This window comes from Heterodontus francisci, chromosome 12 (genome assembly GCF_036365525.1).
Source record: "Heterodontus francisci isolate sHetFra1 chromosome 12, sHetFra1.hap1, whole genome shotgun sequence".
Taxonomy (NCBI): domain Eukaryota; kingdom Metazoa; phylum Chordata; class Chondrichthyes; order Heterodontiformes; family Heterodontidae; genus Heterodontus; species Heterodontus francisci.
The window spans coordinates 70699375-70713115 of NC_090382.1; the positions used below are offsets into that span (position 1 = coordinate 70699375).

Here is a 13741-nt window from a genome sequence, read left to right on the forward strand (position 1 = left end):
GAGTTAGGTGATGTTATGGAGGTGGAAATAGGCAGCCTTAGTGTTGGCGCAGATATGTATTCCTAGATTCAACTAATGGATTCTGCCAATAATCTGTTCCTCATTGTTGAGTGGAGTACAAACTTGTTCTAGTACATTAACAAGTCATCTATTACTGAGTTCCCCTTGTACAATATAATATTCTCTCAATTTATTAGGAACATACTGACAAAACTAAGGTTGCTCATCTTTAGCATACTTGAAGTTTTCTGTCTATAATTGTTGCTTCCCTTTTCAGTGGAAATCTCTCTCCAGATATTGGATTATTGGTCTACATTTGTACCTTATTCTCTGTTTCATTGGTATCATAAACCAAATCCCAGATAGTGCATCAACTGAAATTAACTTTTTTCTTGGAACCTGCTATTCTTTTCCAGCTGGTACTTTTGGCACACACCATTCTGTAGATTCAGTAACTTTCTCAATGATGGCAGCTTTTTTATTCCCCATTCTTTTTATTCTTCCAAACTGGGAATGGAATATTCAAGCTGTAAAGAATAAATATAATTCTTAAATATAATAATTACAGGCTCATGATTAAGCAGCCCACTATTATCAAACACATCTTCATTATTTTTTTTTCTGCAACAAAACCATTTTGCACATGGTCTTTGCCTAGCAGGTCATTAACATATAAATGTGCAAACTGTAATTTTCTCCTTGTTTACATATGTTTTAGTGAAAAAACAATTCACTCTTGTTATGGACTTTGTAACATGATTATGTTTTAAAAATTCATATTTTTAAAAGTTTAAGATAGAGTCCGACGGTCAGGAGACCTCACATCTTGTCTGCTAAAGGACAAGACAGATCAAAGACATTTTTTGAAAAGAAGAGACTGCAGGGGTAACACCTGAAGAACAATGGTCTAGGAGATCCAACCCATTACTACTCAGAGGAGTTTGGGACTTTTAACGCAAAAGATTTCACCATCAAAAAGGACTGTGTAACATATAAGTCAGGGTTGTCCAGCATTGTCGCGTGGGAGGCCACATTACAATTTTTGCCTTATATAGGGGGCCGGGGAGACAATTTCGGAAAGATAAGGCATTAAAAATTTATCTTACTGTTAACCAAAACAACGACAAATGTGCCTTTTTGTGAAGAAGCTTTAAATGAGAAGATTAATTTATTGACTTACTTTCTCATCTGATTTAGTGAGATACCTGGCATTTTTTTTGCTTGCATAAGTAATCAATGTTTGCCCACACACTTGTGGTAGCGATGCGGCGTATTCCGGATAAATGTCCATCTGTCAAGAGTGATCTTGATCACTCTCCCTCTCTCTCTCTCTTCCCCTGTGTCCCCCCTCTGGTTCCAAGCTTTTTTAAAAGCCCGCCGGAAAACCCCAAATCTGCTCGAAGTTGGGAAACTGACTTGTGACTTTTTTTTAAAAAACCCCTCTGGAAGAATAAGCCAATGGGAAACTTCTCATGTCTGAAATTACCAGTCACAGACGCCTGGCGAGGAGGAGGAAAGGCCCCGTACATTTTAAATCCGTGGGCTGGATGGAAACCTTTGGCAAGCCGGATCCTGGCCTGCGGCTGTATGTTTGACAACCCTGGTATAAGAGTAGTGTGAGGTTTTCAAGTATTTTAATAAGCAACGATAATACCTTTCTTTGTAATCCGGGCTATCAGCTACTTACAAAGTTCTTTTGGGCCTCCTTATCTCGAGAGACAATGGATACGCGCCTGGAGGTGGTCAGTGGTTTGTGAAGCAGCGCCTGGAGTGGCTATAAAGGCCAATTCTGGAGTGACAGGCTCTTCCACAGGTGCTGCAGAGAAATTTGTTTGTTGGGGCTGTTGCACAGTTGGCTCTCCCCTTGCGCCTCTGTCTTTTTTCCTGCCAACTACTAAGTCTCTTCGACTCGCCACAATTTAGCCCTGTCTTTATGGCTGCCCGCCAGCTCTGGCGAATGCTGGCAACTGACTCCCACGACTTGTGATCAATGTCACACGATTTCATGTCGCGTTTGCAGACGTCTTTATAACGGAGACATGGACGGCCGGTGGGTCTGATACCAGTGGCGAGCTCGCTGTACAATGTGTCTTTGGGGATCCTGCCATCTTCCATGCGGCTCACATGGCCAAGCCATCTCAAGCGCCGCTGACTCAGTAGTGTGTATAAGCTGGGGATGTTGGCCGCTTCAAGGACTTCTGTGTTGGAGATATAGTCCTGCCACCTGATGCCAAGTATTCTCCGAAGGCAGCGAAGATGGAATGAATTGAGACGTCGCTCTTGGCTGGCATACGTTGTCCAGGCCTCGCTGCCGTAGAGCAAGGTACTGAGGACACAGGCCTGATACACTCGGACTTTTGTGTTCCGTGTCAGTGCGCCATTTTCCCACACTCTCTTGGCCAGTCTGAACATAGCAGTGGAAGCCTTACCCATGCGCTTGTTGATTTCTGCATCTAGAGACAGGTTACTGGTGATAGTTGAGCCTAGGTAGGTGAACTCTTGAACCACTTCCAGAGCGTGGTCGCCAATATTGATGGATGGAGCATTTCTGACATCCTGCCCCATGATGTTCGTTTTCTTGAGGCTGATGGTTAGCCCAAATTCAAAAAGGCCAACTTACAAAGTACTGTTTAGTTAATGCAGATTTCTTGCAGTTAGTTATTATAATAAAAGTCCTAAAACAGGAAATCTTGTCGTGTATTTCTTTAAATTGGTCTGGGAGTTCATATCTCGTATTTTAATGTTAACGGTCTCATTGAGGTCGTCAACACTCTGCTGTAACAGAAGAGCAGAGATATCAACAATGAAAATGTCAAAATATCGAGACTTACAAACCTGTAAAAACGGGGGTCTGCCGGAGACCATTGTGGACGGAGTTAACAGAATTGCTATCAGACACAGCAACGTAGTAAAACGTCCCTAGGTATATCAAAGGAGTTCTTTTTTCTTTCTTTTGGGCCTCCTTATCTCGAGAGACAATGGATACGCGCCTGGAGGTGGTCAGTGGTTTGTGATCAAAGGAGTATAATGAGACAAATTCAGTGCTGTGCTCGCTCCTGAGGATCCCATGAAGCCAAACTTCAAACCACCAGACTCCCTGAGTTTAAACTGATCACTATTTTGAGGTTATTAAAAGTGCATGTGGAAAGCGCAGAAGATTGGGACAAAGTGGAGAGCTCCTTCAGAGAACCAGCGCTGGTGCAATGGACGGAATGACCTCCTGTGCTGTAAAATTGTAAGATTTTATGGTTCTACAACAACTTAAATCAAAGCAATGTCACAAGAAATTATGCGAACAGAAGCAACACTGGCATTTTAATAGATATTTTTAAATGGTTATTGATTACTCGCGACCTGGATAGACGCGGGGGCGATCATAAAACTCACAAGTCAGGCAGGGTTTCCAATAACAACTTCTCTCCTGCTGATAAAACTGGTGGCTTACTTAACCAGACTTCCTTCTTCACAATTACATCTCAGCCTCTCCTTCTTGACGTGACTTATATGCAGCCAATTGGCCACCTCTGATCCAACTCGTCTTTTGGCAATGATAATGTTTTAGTGCTCTGACCGCTGACTCTGGACATTGTCTCTTACTTTATCCTTGCTGAGGCGGGGGTGGGGGAACCTCCTCCCACAGAAAATCACACAAGCCGAGCTAAAGGGAGTTAATTGCAGTGCGGCAGGTGGAGGAGACGTTGGACTTGCTCATGAATAATTCGAAAAGGCTGACAAATATTACCGGAGATTTCACAGCGTAAACTGCATCCCTGAAAGGCACGTGTTAAAGTGGAAAGAACTGTGCGAATAAAATTAGGAGAAGCAATTAGGAAATGTAGTAAAATTAAAACGTAGAGGAGACACCACCCATGAAAATAAATAAAACAGCCTCGATGCGCTAGTTCAGCGCCATCACCAGGGTAACCGGTGGCCATCAGGACGAGGTGGGGACGAGGGACGCTCGAGCCACGCATTCAGGTCACAGGGTCACAATAACATAAACTCAGGATGTACTGACTGCCACTTGGATTGAATTAATGTTCCTGGCCCACCTTTTGTATGTCAGTTTCCGTAGTGTAGTGGTTATCACGTTCGCCTAACACGCGAAAGGTCCCCGGTTCGAAACCGGGCGGAAACATTTTATTTGGGAGGACAATTTTAATTTAATTATTTCTATTGTTTTACCTTTTGATATAAATTCCATTAGAAGCATTTCAAATATAATCGAGTAAATTGGCGACATAAAGCAAACAGGATTCTATAATTTAAAAAAACGGAATTGCATGCCGGACCAAAAGTCATAAAATATGATTGCAGGATCTATAAAACCCCAAACTATTTGATGAGCGAGGGAGGCGGGGGCGGGGGAATAATAAATAAATATCTCACTCGCAATATGTACTGAAAAGTACTTTCTGTCCTTAATTATTTTCAATAATTGCATTATTCTTACTGCCATAGATTTTCAGACAAAATGACTGCATTTAATTTATGCCAAGAGCCGTCAATTTATGACATTAATAAATTCAAACTAACAACAAAAAAATAAATCTAACCTGATCTGAATATGACGAAGATACTTAACAAAATGACTGTCAGTAATACCTTGGCCATGTCAGTTTCCGTAGTGTAGTGGTTATCACGTTCGCCTCACACGCGAAAGGTCCCCGGTTCGAAACCGGGCGGAAACATTTTATTAGGCTATTTCATTGCAATAGTATTAATTACAGTTCAGGCTTTTTAAATTTTTACCTTTTATTTTCAAACATGCTGAACAGCGATACAGAAATGTAAGGCATATCAGCCAGATTCCATTTATTCTTCCACTTAAACACTGAGAAATGGGTTGTGTCATTGGCAATTCGCTTTTCAGATCACCACGCTGCTTGTGACGCGCTCTACCAAGCTCATTGGCTCTCAACAGTCATGTGACATGGCTGCTTGTTACAGTATTTATTCGCAAGGTTGCAGACTGAGAATGATTTGCGGTTACAATTTATTTCTTCTAATCTGCAGTCCGTTTCCCATCTTGCTTTCTAACAGTAATTTACAGCTCCCTTGTTTTAACCTCCACTTCCTCATCGCCTCAAACCCCAATTGACATTTTCCAACACCAGCGCCACAAATAACATCAATGTCTCACCAAACCAAAGGTACGAATCTAATCGGTACAACTCCTCAACACTGCCAAGTATTTACTACGTTTTAAAAATAAATGTAAATACTGGAGATCTGAAGGAGATTTTAAAATGCACCTTGATATGATGCTAACCTCAAAGTTCCACCCACATATCTATCTTTAAAATCGGTGCATCGACTCGACATTGGAAGGATAGCGACTTTCTGACTAGTTTACATTGAGAACAAATGCCTCAATCCGTGACATGGTCACAATTAATTACCCCATCTTTCAGGGTTTTCACAGAACAATAGGTGGCGCATCAACACTACAGCTCAGCCTCCGTCTATCTTTATGACAATTTACAAATCTAAAGATAAATCAATAACAAAAATAGAGCAAAGCACGATACAGTGAGCACAGTACCGCCCCATTGTAACGCGTTTCTGAATAACGTGACCATGATCAGGAAATTACATCTCAATGGCCCCGTTCTGTGCTGCAATGACTATGGCTGTCAACACCTACATAATTTATCATGGACCCCACAGAGATGGTATACTGCACGAATTGAAATGCTTCAGAGTGATATGGATTCAGGAAAAACTTCCATCTGAGACTATGGACTAAAGGCAACTTTCCCGGGAATAGAAGCAAAATACTGCAGATGCTGCAAATCTGAAATAAAAACAGAAAGTGCTGGAAATACTCAGCAGATCTGGCAGCGTCTGTGGACAGTGTTACGACCTGGTGAGAAAGAGGTCTAGGGTTCCCTTTCAGACTTCACCTGGTCTTACCGTAACAGGGTTTAATTTTAAACACACCATGGTTCTAGCTCCCCCATGGTGAATCCTTGTTCACCGCTTTCCAATTGTAAGGCAAAGAAACCAGCATAAATGGGTTTTCTTAGATTTAAAGAAAAAAGTTGAAATTTATTGAACTTGAACTCTAATTCGGTTGACACCTACTGATACACGACGTGCCCACGCTAGCATATATATGCGATACACATATGCAAATAGAGACAGAAAAGAGAAGAAATAAAGTGGAAAGGTTTGAGGCAATATCTGAAGAGTTTTTGTTATGGTTCTTTGAGCTCACACAGAGTCCTTGATTGTAGGTAGATCTTGCTTTTCGTTGGGGCCCAGTATTCTTCTTAAACCTTTCATCGGAACTGAGCGTCCAGGGAATAGATCGTCTGCCGACTACTCTTCCCATTGTTCTATATAATTTTATATTTATACATTTTATTTATTTCACACCATGCCAAACATTGGAAAATATCAGTAAATTATACCCTCTTCATCAACTCCAAGTTATCTCTCAGCAACATCATCAGGAGTTATGAGCTTAGCTTTCATTTGTATACCGAACCGACTGTGCTCGACTTCCAAAATGGTTGGTATGCTGCCCCTGTCCAATAGCAAGACCTGGATACAACGAGGATCAATTTTCTCATGACGGGCCCATTAACCAGAACCACCGTCACTCATCTCGAGAATAGCAAATTTCCTCTTTAAACTTACCAAGAAGTACCCAGTGTCTTTGTAGTTCTATCATCATCTCTTCCCACTTTTAAAGATTTGTATATCTAGTCCACTGGATTTCTTGGTTTTAAAGTTTTACTAATGTATATTACCTCTTATTGTTCCTCCCTAAATACATAACCTCAACATTTCTCTGCATTAAGTTTCATCCAAAATCTATCTGCCCAATTTATTAACCTTCTGTCCACTTAATACCACCTACAGTCACCTAACGAACTTATTAGCGAGAGACAGCATGGTTTTGTGAAGGGGAGGTCGTGTCTTACTAATTTGATTGAGTTTTTTGAGGAAGTGACGAAGATGATTGATGAAAGAAGGGATGTTGTCTATATGGACTTTAGTAAGGCCTTGCACAAGGTCCCGCATGGCAGACTGGTACAAAAGGTGAAGTCACACGGGATCAAAGGTGAGCTGGCAAGATGGATACAGAACTGGCTCGGTCATAGAAGACAGAGGGTATCAGTGGATGGGTGTTTTTCTGAATGGAGGGATGTGACTAGTGGTGTTCCGCAGGGATCAGTGCTGAGACCTTTGCTGTTTGTAGTATATATAAATGATTTGGAGGAAAATGTAGCTGGTCTGATTAGTAAGTTTGCGGACGACACAAAGGTTGGTGGAGTTGCGGATAATGATGAGGATTGTCATAGGATACAGCAGGATATAGATCGGTTGGAGACTTCGGCGGAGAAATGGCTGATGGAGTTTAATCCGGACAAATGTGAGGTAATGCATTTTGGAAGGTCTAATGCAGGTGGGAGGTATACAGTAAATGGCAGAACCCTTAGGAGTATTGACAGGCAGAGAGATCTGGGCGCACAGGTCCACAGGTCACTGAAAGTGGCAACGCAGGTGGATAAGGTAGTCAAGAAGGCATATGGCATGCTTGCCTTCATCGGTTGGGGCATGGAGTATAAAAATTGGCAAGTCATGTTGCAGCTGTACAGAACCTTAGTTAGGCCACACTTAGAATATCGTGTGCAATTCTGGTCGCCACACTACCAGAAGGACGTGGAGGCTTTGGAGAGGGTACAGAGGAGGTTTACCAGGATGTTGCCTGGTCTGGAGGGCATTAGCTATGAGGAGAGGTTGGAAAAACTAGGATTGTTTTCACTGGAACGACGGAGGTGGAGGGGCGACATGATAGAGGTTTACAAAGTTATGAGCGGCATGGACAGAGTGGATAGTCAGAAGCTTTTTCCCAGGGTGGAAGAGTCAGTTATCGGGGACATAGGTTTAAGGTGCGAGGGGCAAAGTTTAGAGGGGATGTGCGAGGCAAGTTTTTTACACAGAGGGTGGTGAGTGCCTGGAACTTGCTGCCAGGGGAGGTGGTGGAAGCAGATACGATAGCGACATTTAAGAGACATCTTGACAAATATATGAATAGGAAGGGAATAGAGGGATATGGGCCCCGGAAGTGCAGAAGGTGTTAGTTTAGGCAGGCATCAAGATCGGCACAGGCTTGGAGGGCCGAATGGCCTGTTCCTGTGTTGTATTGTTCTTTGTTTGTTCTTTGTTTGTACAGTCCTCTTAACACTTCACTATGTTCCCTGTATTTGTGTCATCAGTAAATTTGATATTGTACCCCACTAGGTGAATTCAGATCAACTATACTGGAGTGAACAATTGTCCAACAGCTGACTATGTAATAGCTTATAAAGCACCTTTTGAAAATTCATACTGTGTAATCGAAAATGCAGGGGTGGGTTTCAAAAGTTCTCATCCTTGAGCCTAATTCTTTTTCCAGGCTGCTATTATGATATTGTAAATGCCGATTTCATTCAAGGGCTATCACAACTTAAATGTTTTTATTTGAAATACATTCTCCTCACTCACATATACCTACTGTTAATAAACTTTATTTTATATTTATTTCAGAAACCTATAGTTCAATTTTACATTTTAATTTAATTATTCAAGGCAAAATTCTAAAATAGCTATACATATAACATGTACCCTTAGGAAATAGCACTCAAATTTTTTTTTAAATTATCAAGTAATCTTAATATAGGTCTAAATAAAAATATATTGAGACAGTTCCTTTAACATGGAAAAAACATCCCAATGTAGTTCATGCAAGTGTAATCATGCTTGTGGATGAGAGTTTCAGCAGCAGATGAACTGCAGCAAGGGTGGAGACAGGGTAAGTTATAGAAGTGGATGTAGTGGTCTTTGTGCTGGTGGTAGTTTCGGAAGCTCAGGTCATGGTCAAATAGGATGCAGAGGTTATGAACAGTAGACGGGGAGAAAATTGAATTTTTTAAATTCATTCATTCACAGGATATGGGTGTCGATGGCAAGGCCAGCTTTATTGTCCATCCCAAATTGCCCTTGAAAAGATAGTGGTGAGTCGCCTTCTTGAATTGCTGCAGTCCGTTATGTGTGGGTACTCCCAACAGTGCTGTAGAGATTGAGAATTTTGACCCAGCAATGATATATTTTCAAGTATGGATGGTGTGTGACTTGGAGAAGGAACTTGCAGGTAGTAGTGTTCCCATGCAACTATTGCCCTTATCTTTCTAGGTGGTGGAGGTCATGAGTTTGGGAGATGCTGTCAAAGAAGCCTTGGAAAGTTGCTGCAGTGTATCTTGTAGATGGTAGACACTGCAAACACAGTGTGCCAGTGGTGGAGGGACTGAATGTTTAAGGTGGTGGATGGGTGCCAATCAAGCGGGCTTCTTTGTTCTAGATGGTGTCAAGCTTTGTGATATTGTTGGAGCAGAACTCATTCAAGCAAGTGGAGAGTATTCCATCACACTCTCAACTTGTGCCTTGTAGATGGTGGAAAGTTTTTGGGGAGTCAGGAGGTGTGTCACTCGCCACAGAATTCCCAGCCTCTGACCCACTCTTGTAGCCATGATATTTTTGTAGCTGGTCCAGTTAAGTTTCTGGTCACCCCCAGGATGTTTATGGTGGGGAATTCAATGATAGTCGTGCCACAATGTTAAGAGGAGGTGGTCAGACTCTCTCTTGTTGGAGATGGCCATTGCCTGGCACTTGCATAATGCAATTGTTACTTGCCACGTATCTGCCCAAACCTGAATGTTGTCCAGGTCTTGCTGTACGCGGACAGGGACTGCTTCATTATCTGAGGAGTTACAAATGGTACGGAACACTATGGAATCATCAGCAAACATCACCAATTCTGACCTCATGATGGATTGAAGATCATTGATGAAGCAGCTGAAGAAATTTGGAGGGCCTTGGACACTACTCTGAGGAACTCCTGCAGCGATGTCCTGTGATTGAGATGATTGGCCTCCAACAACCACAACCATCTTCCTTTGTGCTAGGTATGATTCCCACCAGTGGAGAGTTTTCCCTGACTCCCACTGACTTCAATTTTACTAGGGCTCCTTGATGTCATGCATGATCAAATACTGTCTTGCTGTCAAGCGCAGTCATTCTCACCTCACCTCTGGAGTTCAGCTCTTTTGTCCATGTTTGAACTAAGGCTGAAATGAGAACTGGAACTGAGTGACCCTGGCAGAGCACAAACTGAGCGTCAGTGAGCAAGTACCACTTGATAACACAGTCGACGACACCTTCCATCACTTTGCTGATGATTGAGAATAGACTGATGGGGCGGTAATTGACTGGAGTGGATTTGTTATGCATTTTGTGGACAGAATATACCTGGGTAAATTTCCACTTTGTCAGGTAGGTATGATTGTAGCTATGCTGGAACATCTTGGCTAGAGGCGTGTCTGGTTTTGGAGGACAGGTCTTAAGCACTGCAACCGGGATGTTGTCAGGCCCATAGCTTCGCTCTATTCAGTACACTCTGGTGTTTCTTGATATCACCTGGAGGGAATTGAATTGGCTGAATACTGGCTTCTGTAATGGTGGGGAACTCAGGAAGAGACTGAGATTCATCATCCACTTGGCACTTCTGGCTTGAAAATGCTTCGGCCTTGACTTTTGCACTCACATGTTGGGCTCCTCCATCACTGGAGATCAGGATGTTCATGGAGCCACCTCCTCCCATTAGCTGTTTAATTACACACCACCATTCATGAATCGGTAGCACAGGTACAAAATTTGTTGTGGGGTGGGGCGAGGAAGATGATGGCTTCAGTGTTCCCAGTGTTTCAACATCTCCACTGCCTCTGTGTTATTAGACTGCTTGTCCAACATACAATCCTGAATACACTAAGAGGAGAGTGATGGAAGTCCTGGTGGAGTACCAGAGGAGAACATTGTAGGGGGAGGTAGGGGATAATTAATAAAAAATAAGTATTAATAAGAAATAGTGGACAATTCTGGGCATCACATTTCAGGAAAGGGTATAAAGCAGGTTTACCAGGACATTACCGGAGAGATTTCAGTTATGAGGAGAGGTTGGAAAAATTAGGACTATTCTCCTTGGTACAGAAAAGGGTAAGAGGTGACCTATTAGCTGTTTTCATAGAGACAATAGAGAAAAAAATATTCCTTCTAGGTGAGAATGAGTCAATAACTAGATAAGTCGCTTCCCCAGGGGAAACCTTTCCTAATCACCCTCACAAATCTGAAAAGGACAAAGGGTGGGAAGGTGATAGAAATCCAAGCAGTCCTTGGAGAGAAGGAAAAGCAGGAGACACAGGGACCCTCCTCCAGCCAAAATGGAAGGTGCTGTAAGTAGGAGTGAGACCCGCAGACCTGTGTGCTTCCATTGTAATAAAGCAGGTTATCTAAGAGCTGACTGTTGGATACTACAGGGAAAGCCTGTAGGATTAATCAGTGCACATTCACTCAGTGAAGGAGAAGGGGCCCTGATGGAAAGTACAGCAGAATAAGCTGTGGCTTTAACTGCAGCCGATGTAAGGCCCAGGAAACATACTGCTGTAAGTGCAGGAAAATTTAATGGGGTTCCTGAAGGCTGTCAGGATTTTGTGTCCGAAGGGAGAGTAACCCCATACCCCTCGAGTGGGGCAAGAAAGCCCATAGTAATCCTCAGGGACACAGGGTCCAATAGATCTCTTTTACTGGGAAAAGGCCTGACCTTTCCCCCAGAGTGTGCAGTAAACACCAGAATGGTGGTGACTGATTTTAGAGGGCGGGGTATGCCTGTATCTGTATACCGGGTGCACCTGGAGTGCAACCTATTTTCGGGACTGGTGACTGTAGGGATTGCCCGTAGTTTGACTGAGGATGGGGTTGACCTACTCCTAGGTAATGGTTGGCAGGGGCGAAGCTGGTAGCTTCCTCAGTAGCGAAAGAGAGACAGCAGGACGTCAGAGATACAGGGCAGTTGCAGGAGACGGTCCCCTGCAGTTTCCATGAATGTGTAGTGAATGGGGCCATGATCAAACCAGCTCCCCCAGAAGAGATGGAATTAGCATTACAGGCAGATGACCAGGTCGGTCTGTCTGTCTGAGATTTTCTTTGGAAAGTTAGAGGACCCAGGGAATGAATTAAATGAATCTTCCCTAGCTGAGGGTCAGAGAGTCAACCCAGTACTGAGGGAGCTAGCACAGGCTGCCTGGTCTGAAATTAAAGCAGAGGGAGTCCCTAATTGCTATTATTTAAAGAACGAGGTACGGTTGAAGAATGAGAGTTCTCTTCGCAGTCCTGAGAGCAAGGAGTGGACAGTGGTTCACCAGTTAGTGGTGCCACAGAGGTACCGGAGAGAAATATTAAGAATGGCCCATGAGATTCCAGTGGCTGTACACGTCGGTAAACCAAGAACCAAAGCCCGCATAAGACAGCTGTTTGACTGGCCAAAACTCCACAAAGATGTGGTGGAGTACTGTAGGAGTTGCCACATGTGCCAGGTTGAGGGGAAACCTCAACCTACAGTGAAACCTGCACCCCTAAGTCCTGTGTCAGTGTTAGGAGAACCCTCAAGCAGAGGGCTGGTGAACAGTAAGGGACCCCCGCCAAGAACAAAAGGGGACAGGCAGGCGCAAGGCTGGTAAAAGGTTAGAGAGGAAAGGGGAAAAGGGGACAAAGAGGGCAGGTTAAAGGAAATCCGGGAGGAATCCCAAATGGAAACCCCTACTGTCTGGTTAGCCAACCCCGAAATGTTTGCAACATTAGACCCCACATCCTCCTAATTAAATGCAGACACCAGAAGCACCCCACCAGAGTTGCTAACAGCATTTATAGGAACCTGCAGAGACAAAGAAAGACAAATAAGAGGGCAGAGAAGTGTCACAGGCATGTGCAGTAGAATTTGGACAAATACCTGGAAGCAAGGGTATCCCAGAAGACGATGGGAAGATCAGCAGAGAATCCACCCCCACAGTCAGGAAAAAGGGAACCAACCATCCCCTCAGGTGAAAAGCCCTTGCATGATCCAACAAAGCACTGAAAGACAGCTCAGAATGGATCCACCTACTACTGACCCTCCTGAGCAGAATTCCAACTCAAGGCTAATTAAGTCTAACCCTCCCTCTGCAGACCTCAACAGGAACAAAGATATGGAAATATGCAAACTGAAAAACTTCCCCAAAAATCACATGTTTATTGCCAAAAAGGGCAGTTTAAAGCAAAAATGCTACCACGAAAAGACAGGCTGTAACAATTTCTAGGATTTCTGAATGAATGAGAATGAATGAGAGAGATGCATGTGTGTTTTCCTGTACCTACTCTTCTCTCTAGTCCCTTTTAATGAAATGCTGTTCTAAAAATCGCATTTCATTCCACTGGATGTGGAGGTGTCATGCTGGCCCCACCTGCCACGAATGAGGCATATTCATTTTATCATATGAAACATTAATTTTCAACTGTTGACGGACTGAAGAGATGAATTATTTAAAGAGATTAGCAGTGGCTGGAAAAATTTGCATTGTAAGAGACAGTTGTCTTGGAAAAGTCAATGGAACTGCTCCCTGATCCAATTAACCCAAATGGATTTTGATCACCAGCCATTGAAGGTGGAGCATTCCATTTTCCACCCCCTCCCCCCGGCCCCTCACTGCAGGTGTCTGCTAAGATGAAAAGAATCCACAAAAATACAGGAGAGTTTGTTTTAAAAAAAACTAGTCACATGACTAAAATGTGTCATGCGCAGGGTTTTTGAATTGTGATAACAGGACAGGTTGGGGACAGAGACTGCTTTGAAGACAACAGACAAGGAATGTCTCTCTCCCTG

The 13741-nt window shown here is 43.2% G+C and overlaps 2 non-coding genes across 2 annotated transcripts; both read left to right on the plus strand.

Moving 5' to 3' along the window:
* Positions 1 to 4065: 4065 nt before the first annotated feature.
* Positions 4066 to 4138, plus strand: trnav-aac (transfer RNA valine (anticodon AAC)). The gene has a single exon. It is a non-coding gene; the product is annotated as a tRNA-Val (tRNA).
* A 480-nt stretch (positions 4139 to 4618) lies between these two features.
* On the plus strand, positions 4619 to 4691 carry trnav-cac (transfer RNA valine (anticodon CAC)). Its single transcript has one exon. It is a non-coding gene; the product is annotated as a tRNA-Val (tRNA).
* The last annotated feature ends 9050 nt before the right edge of the window (positions 4692 to 13741 follow it).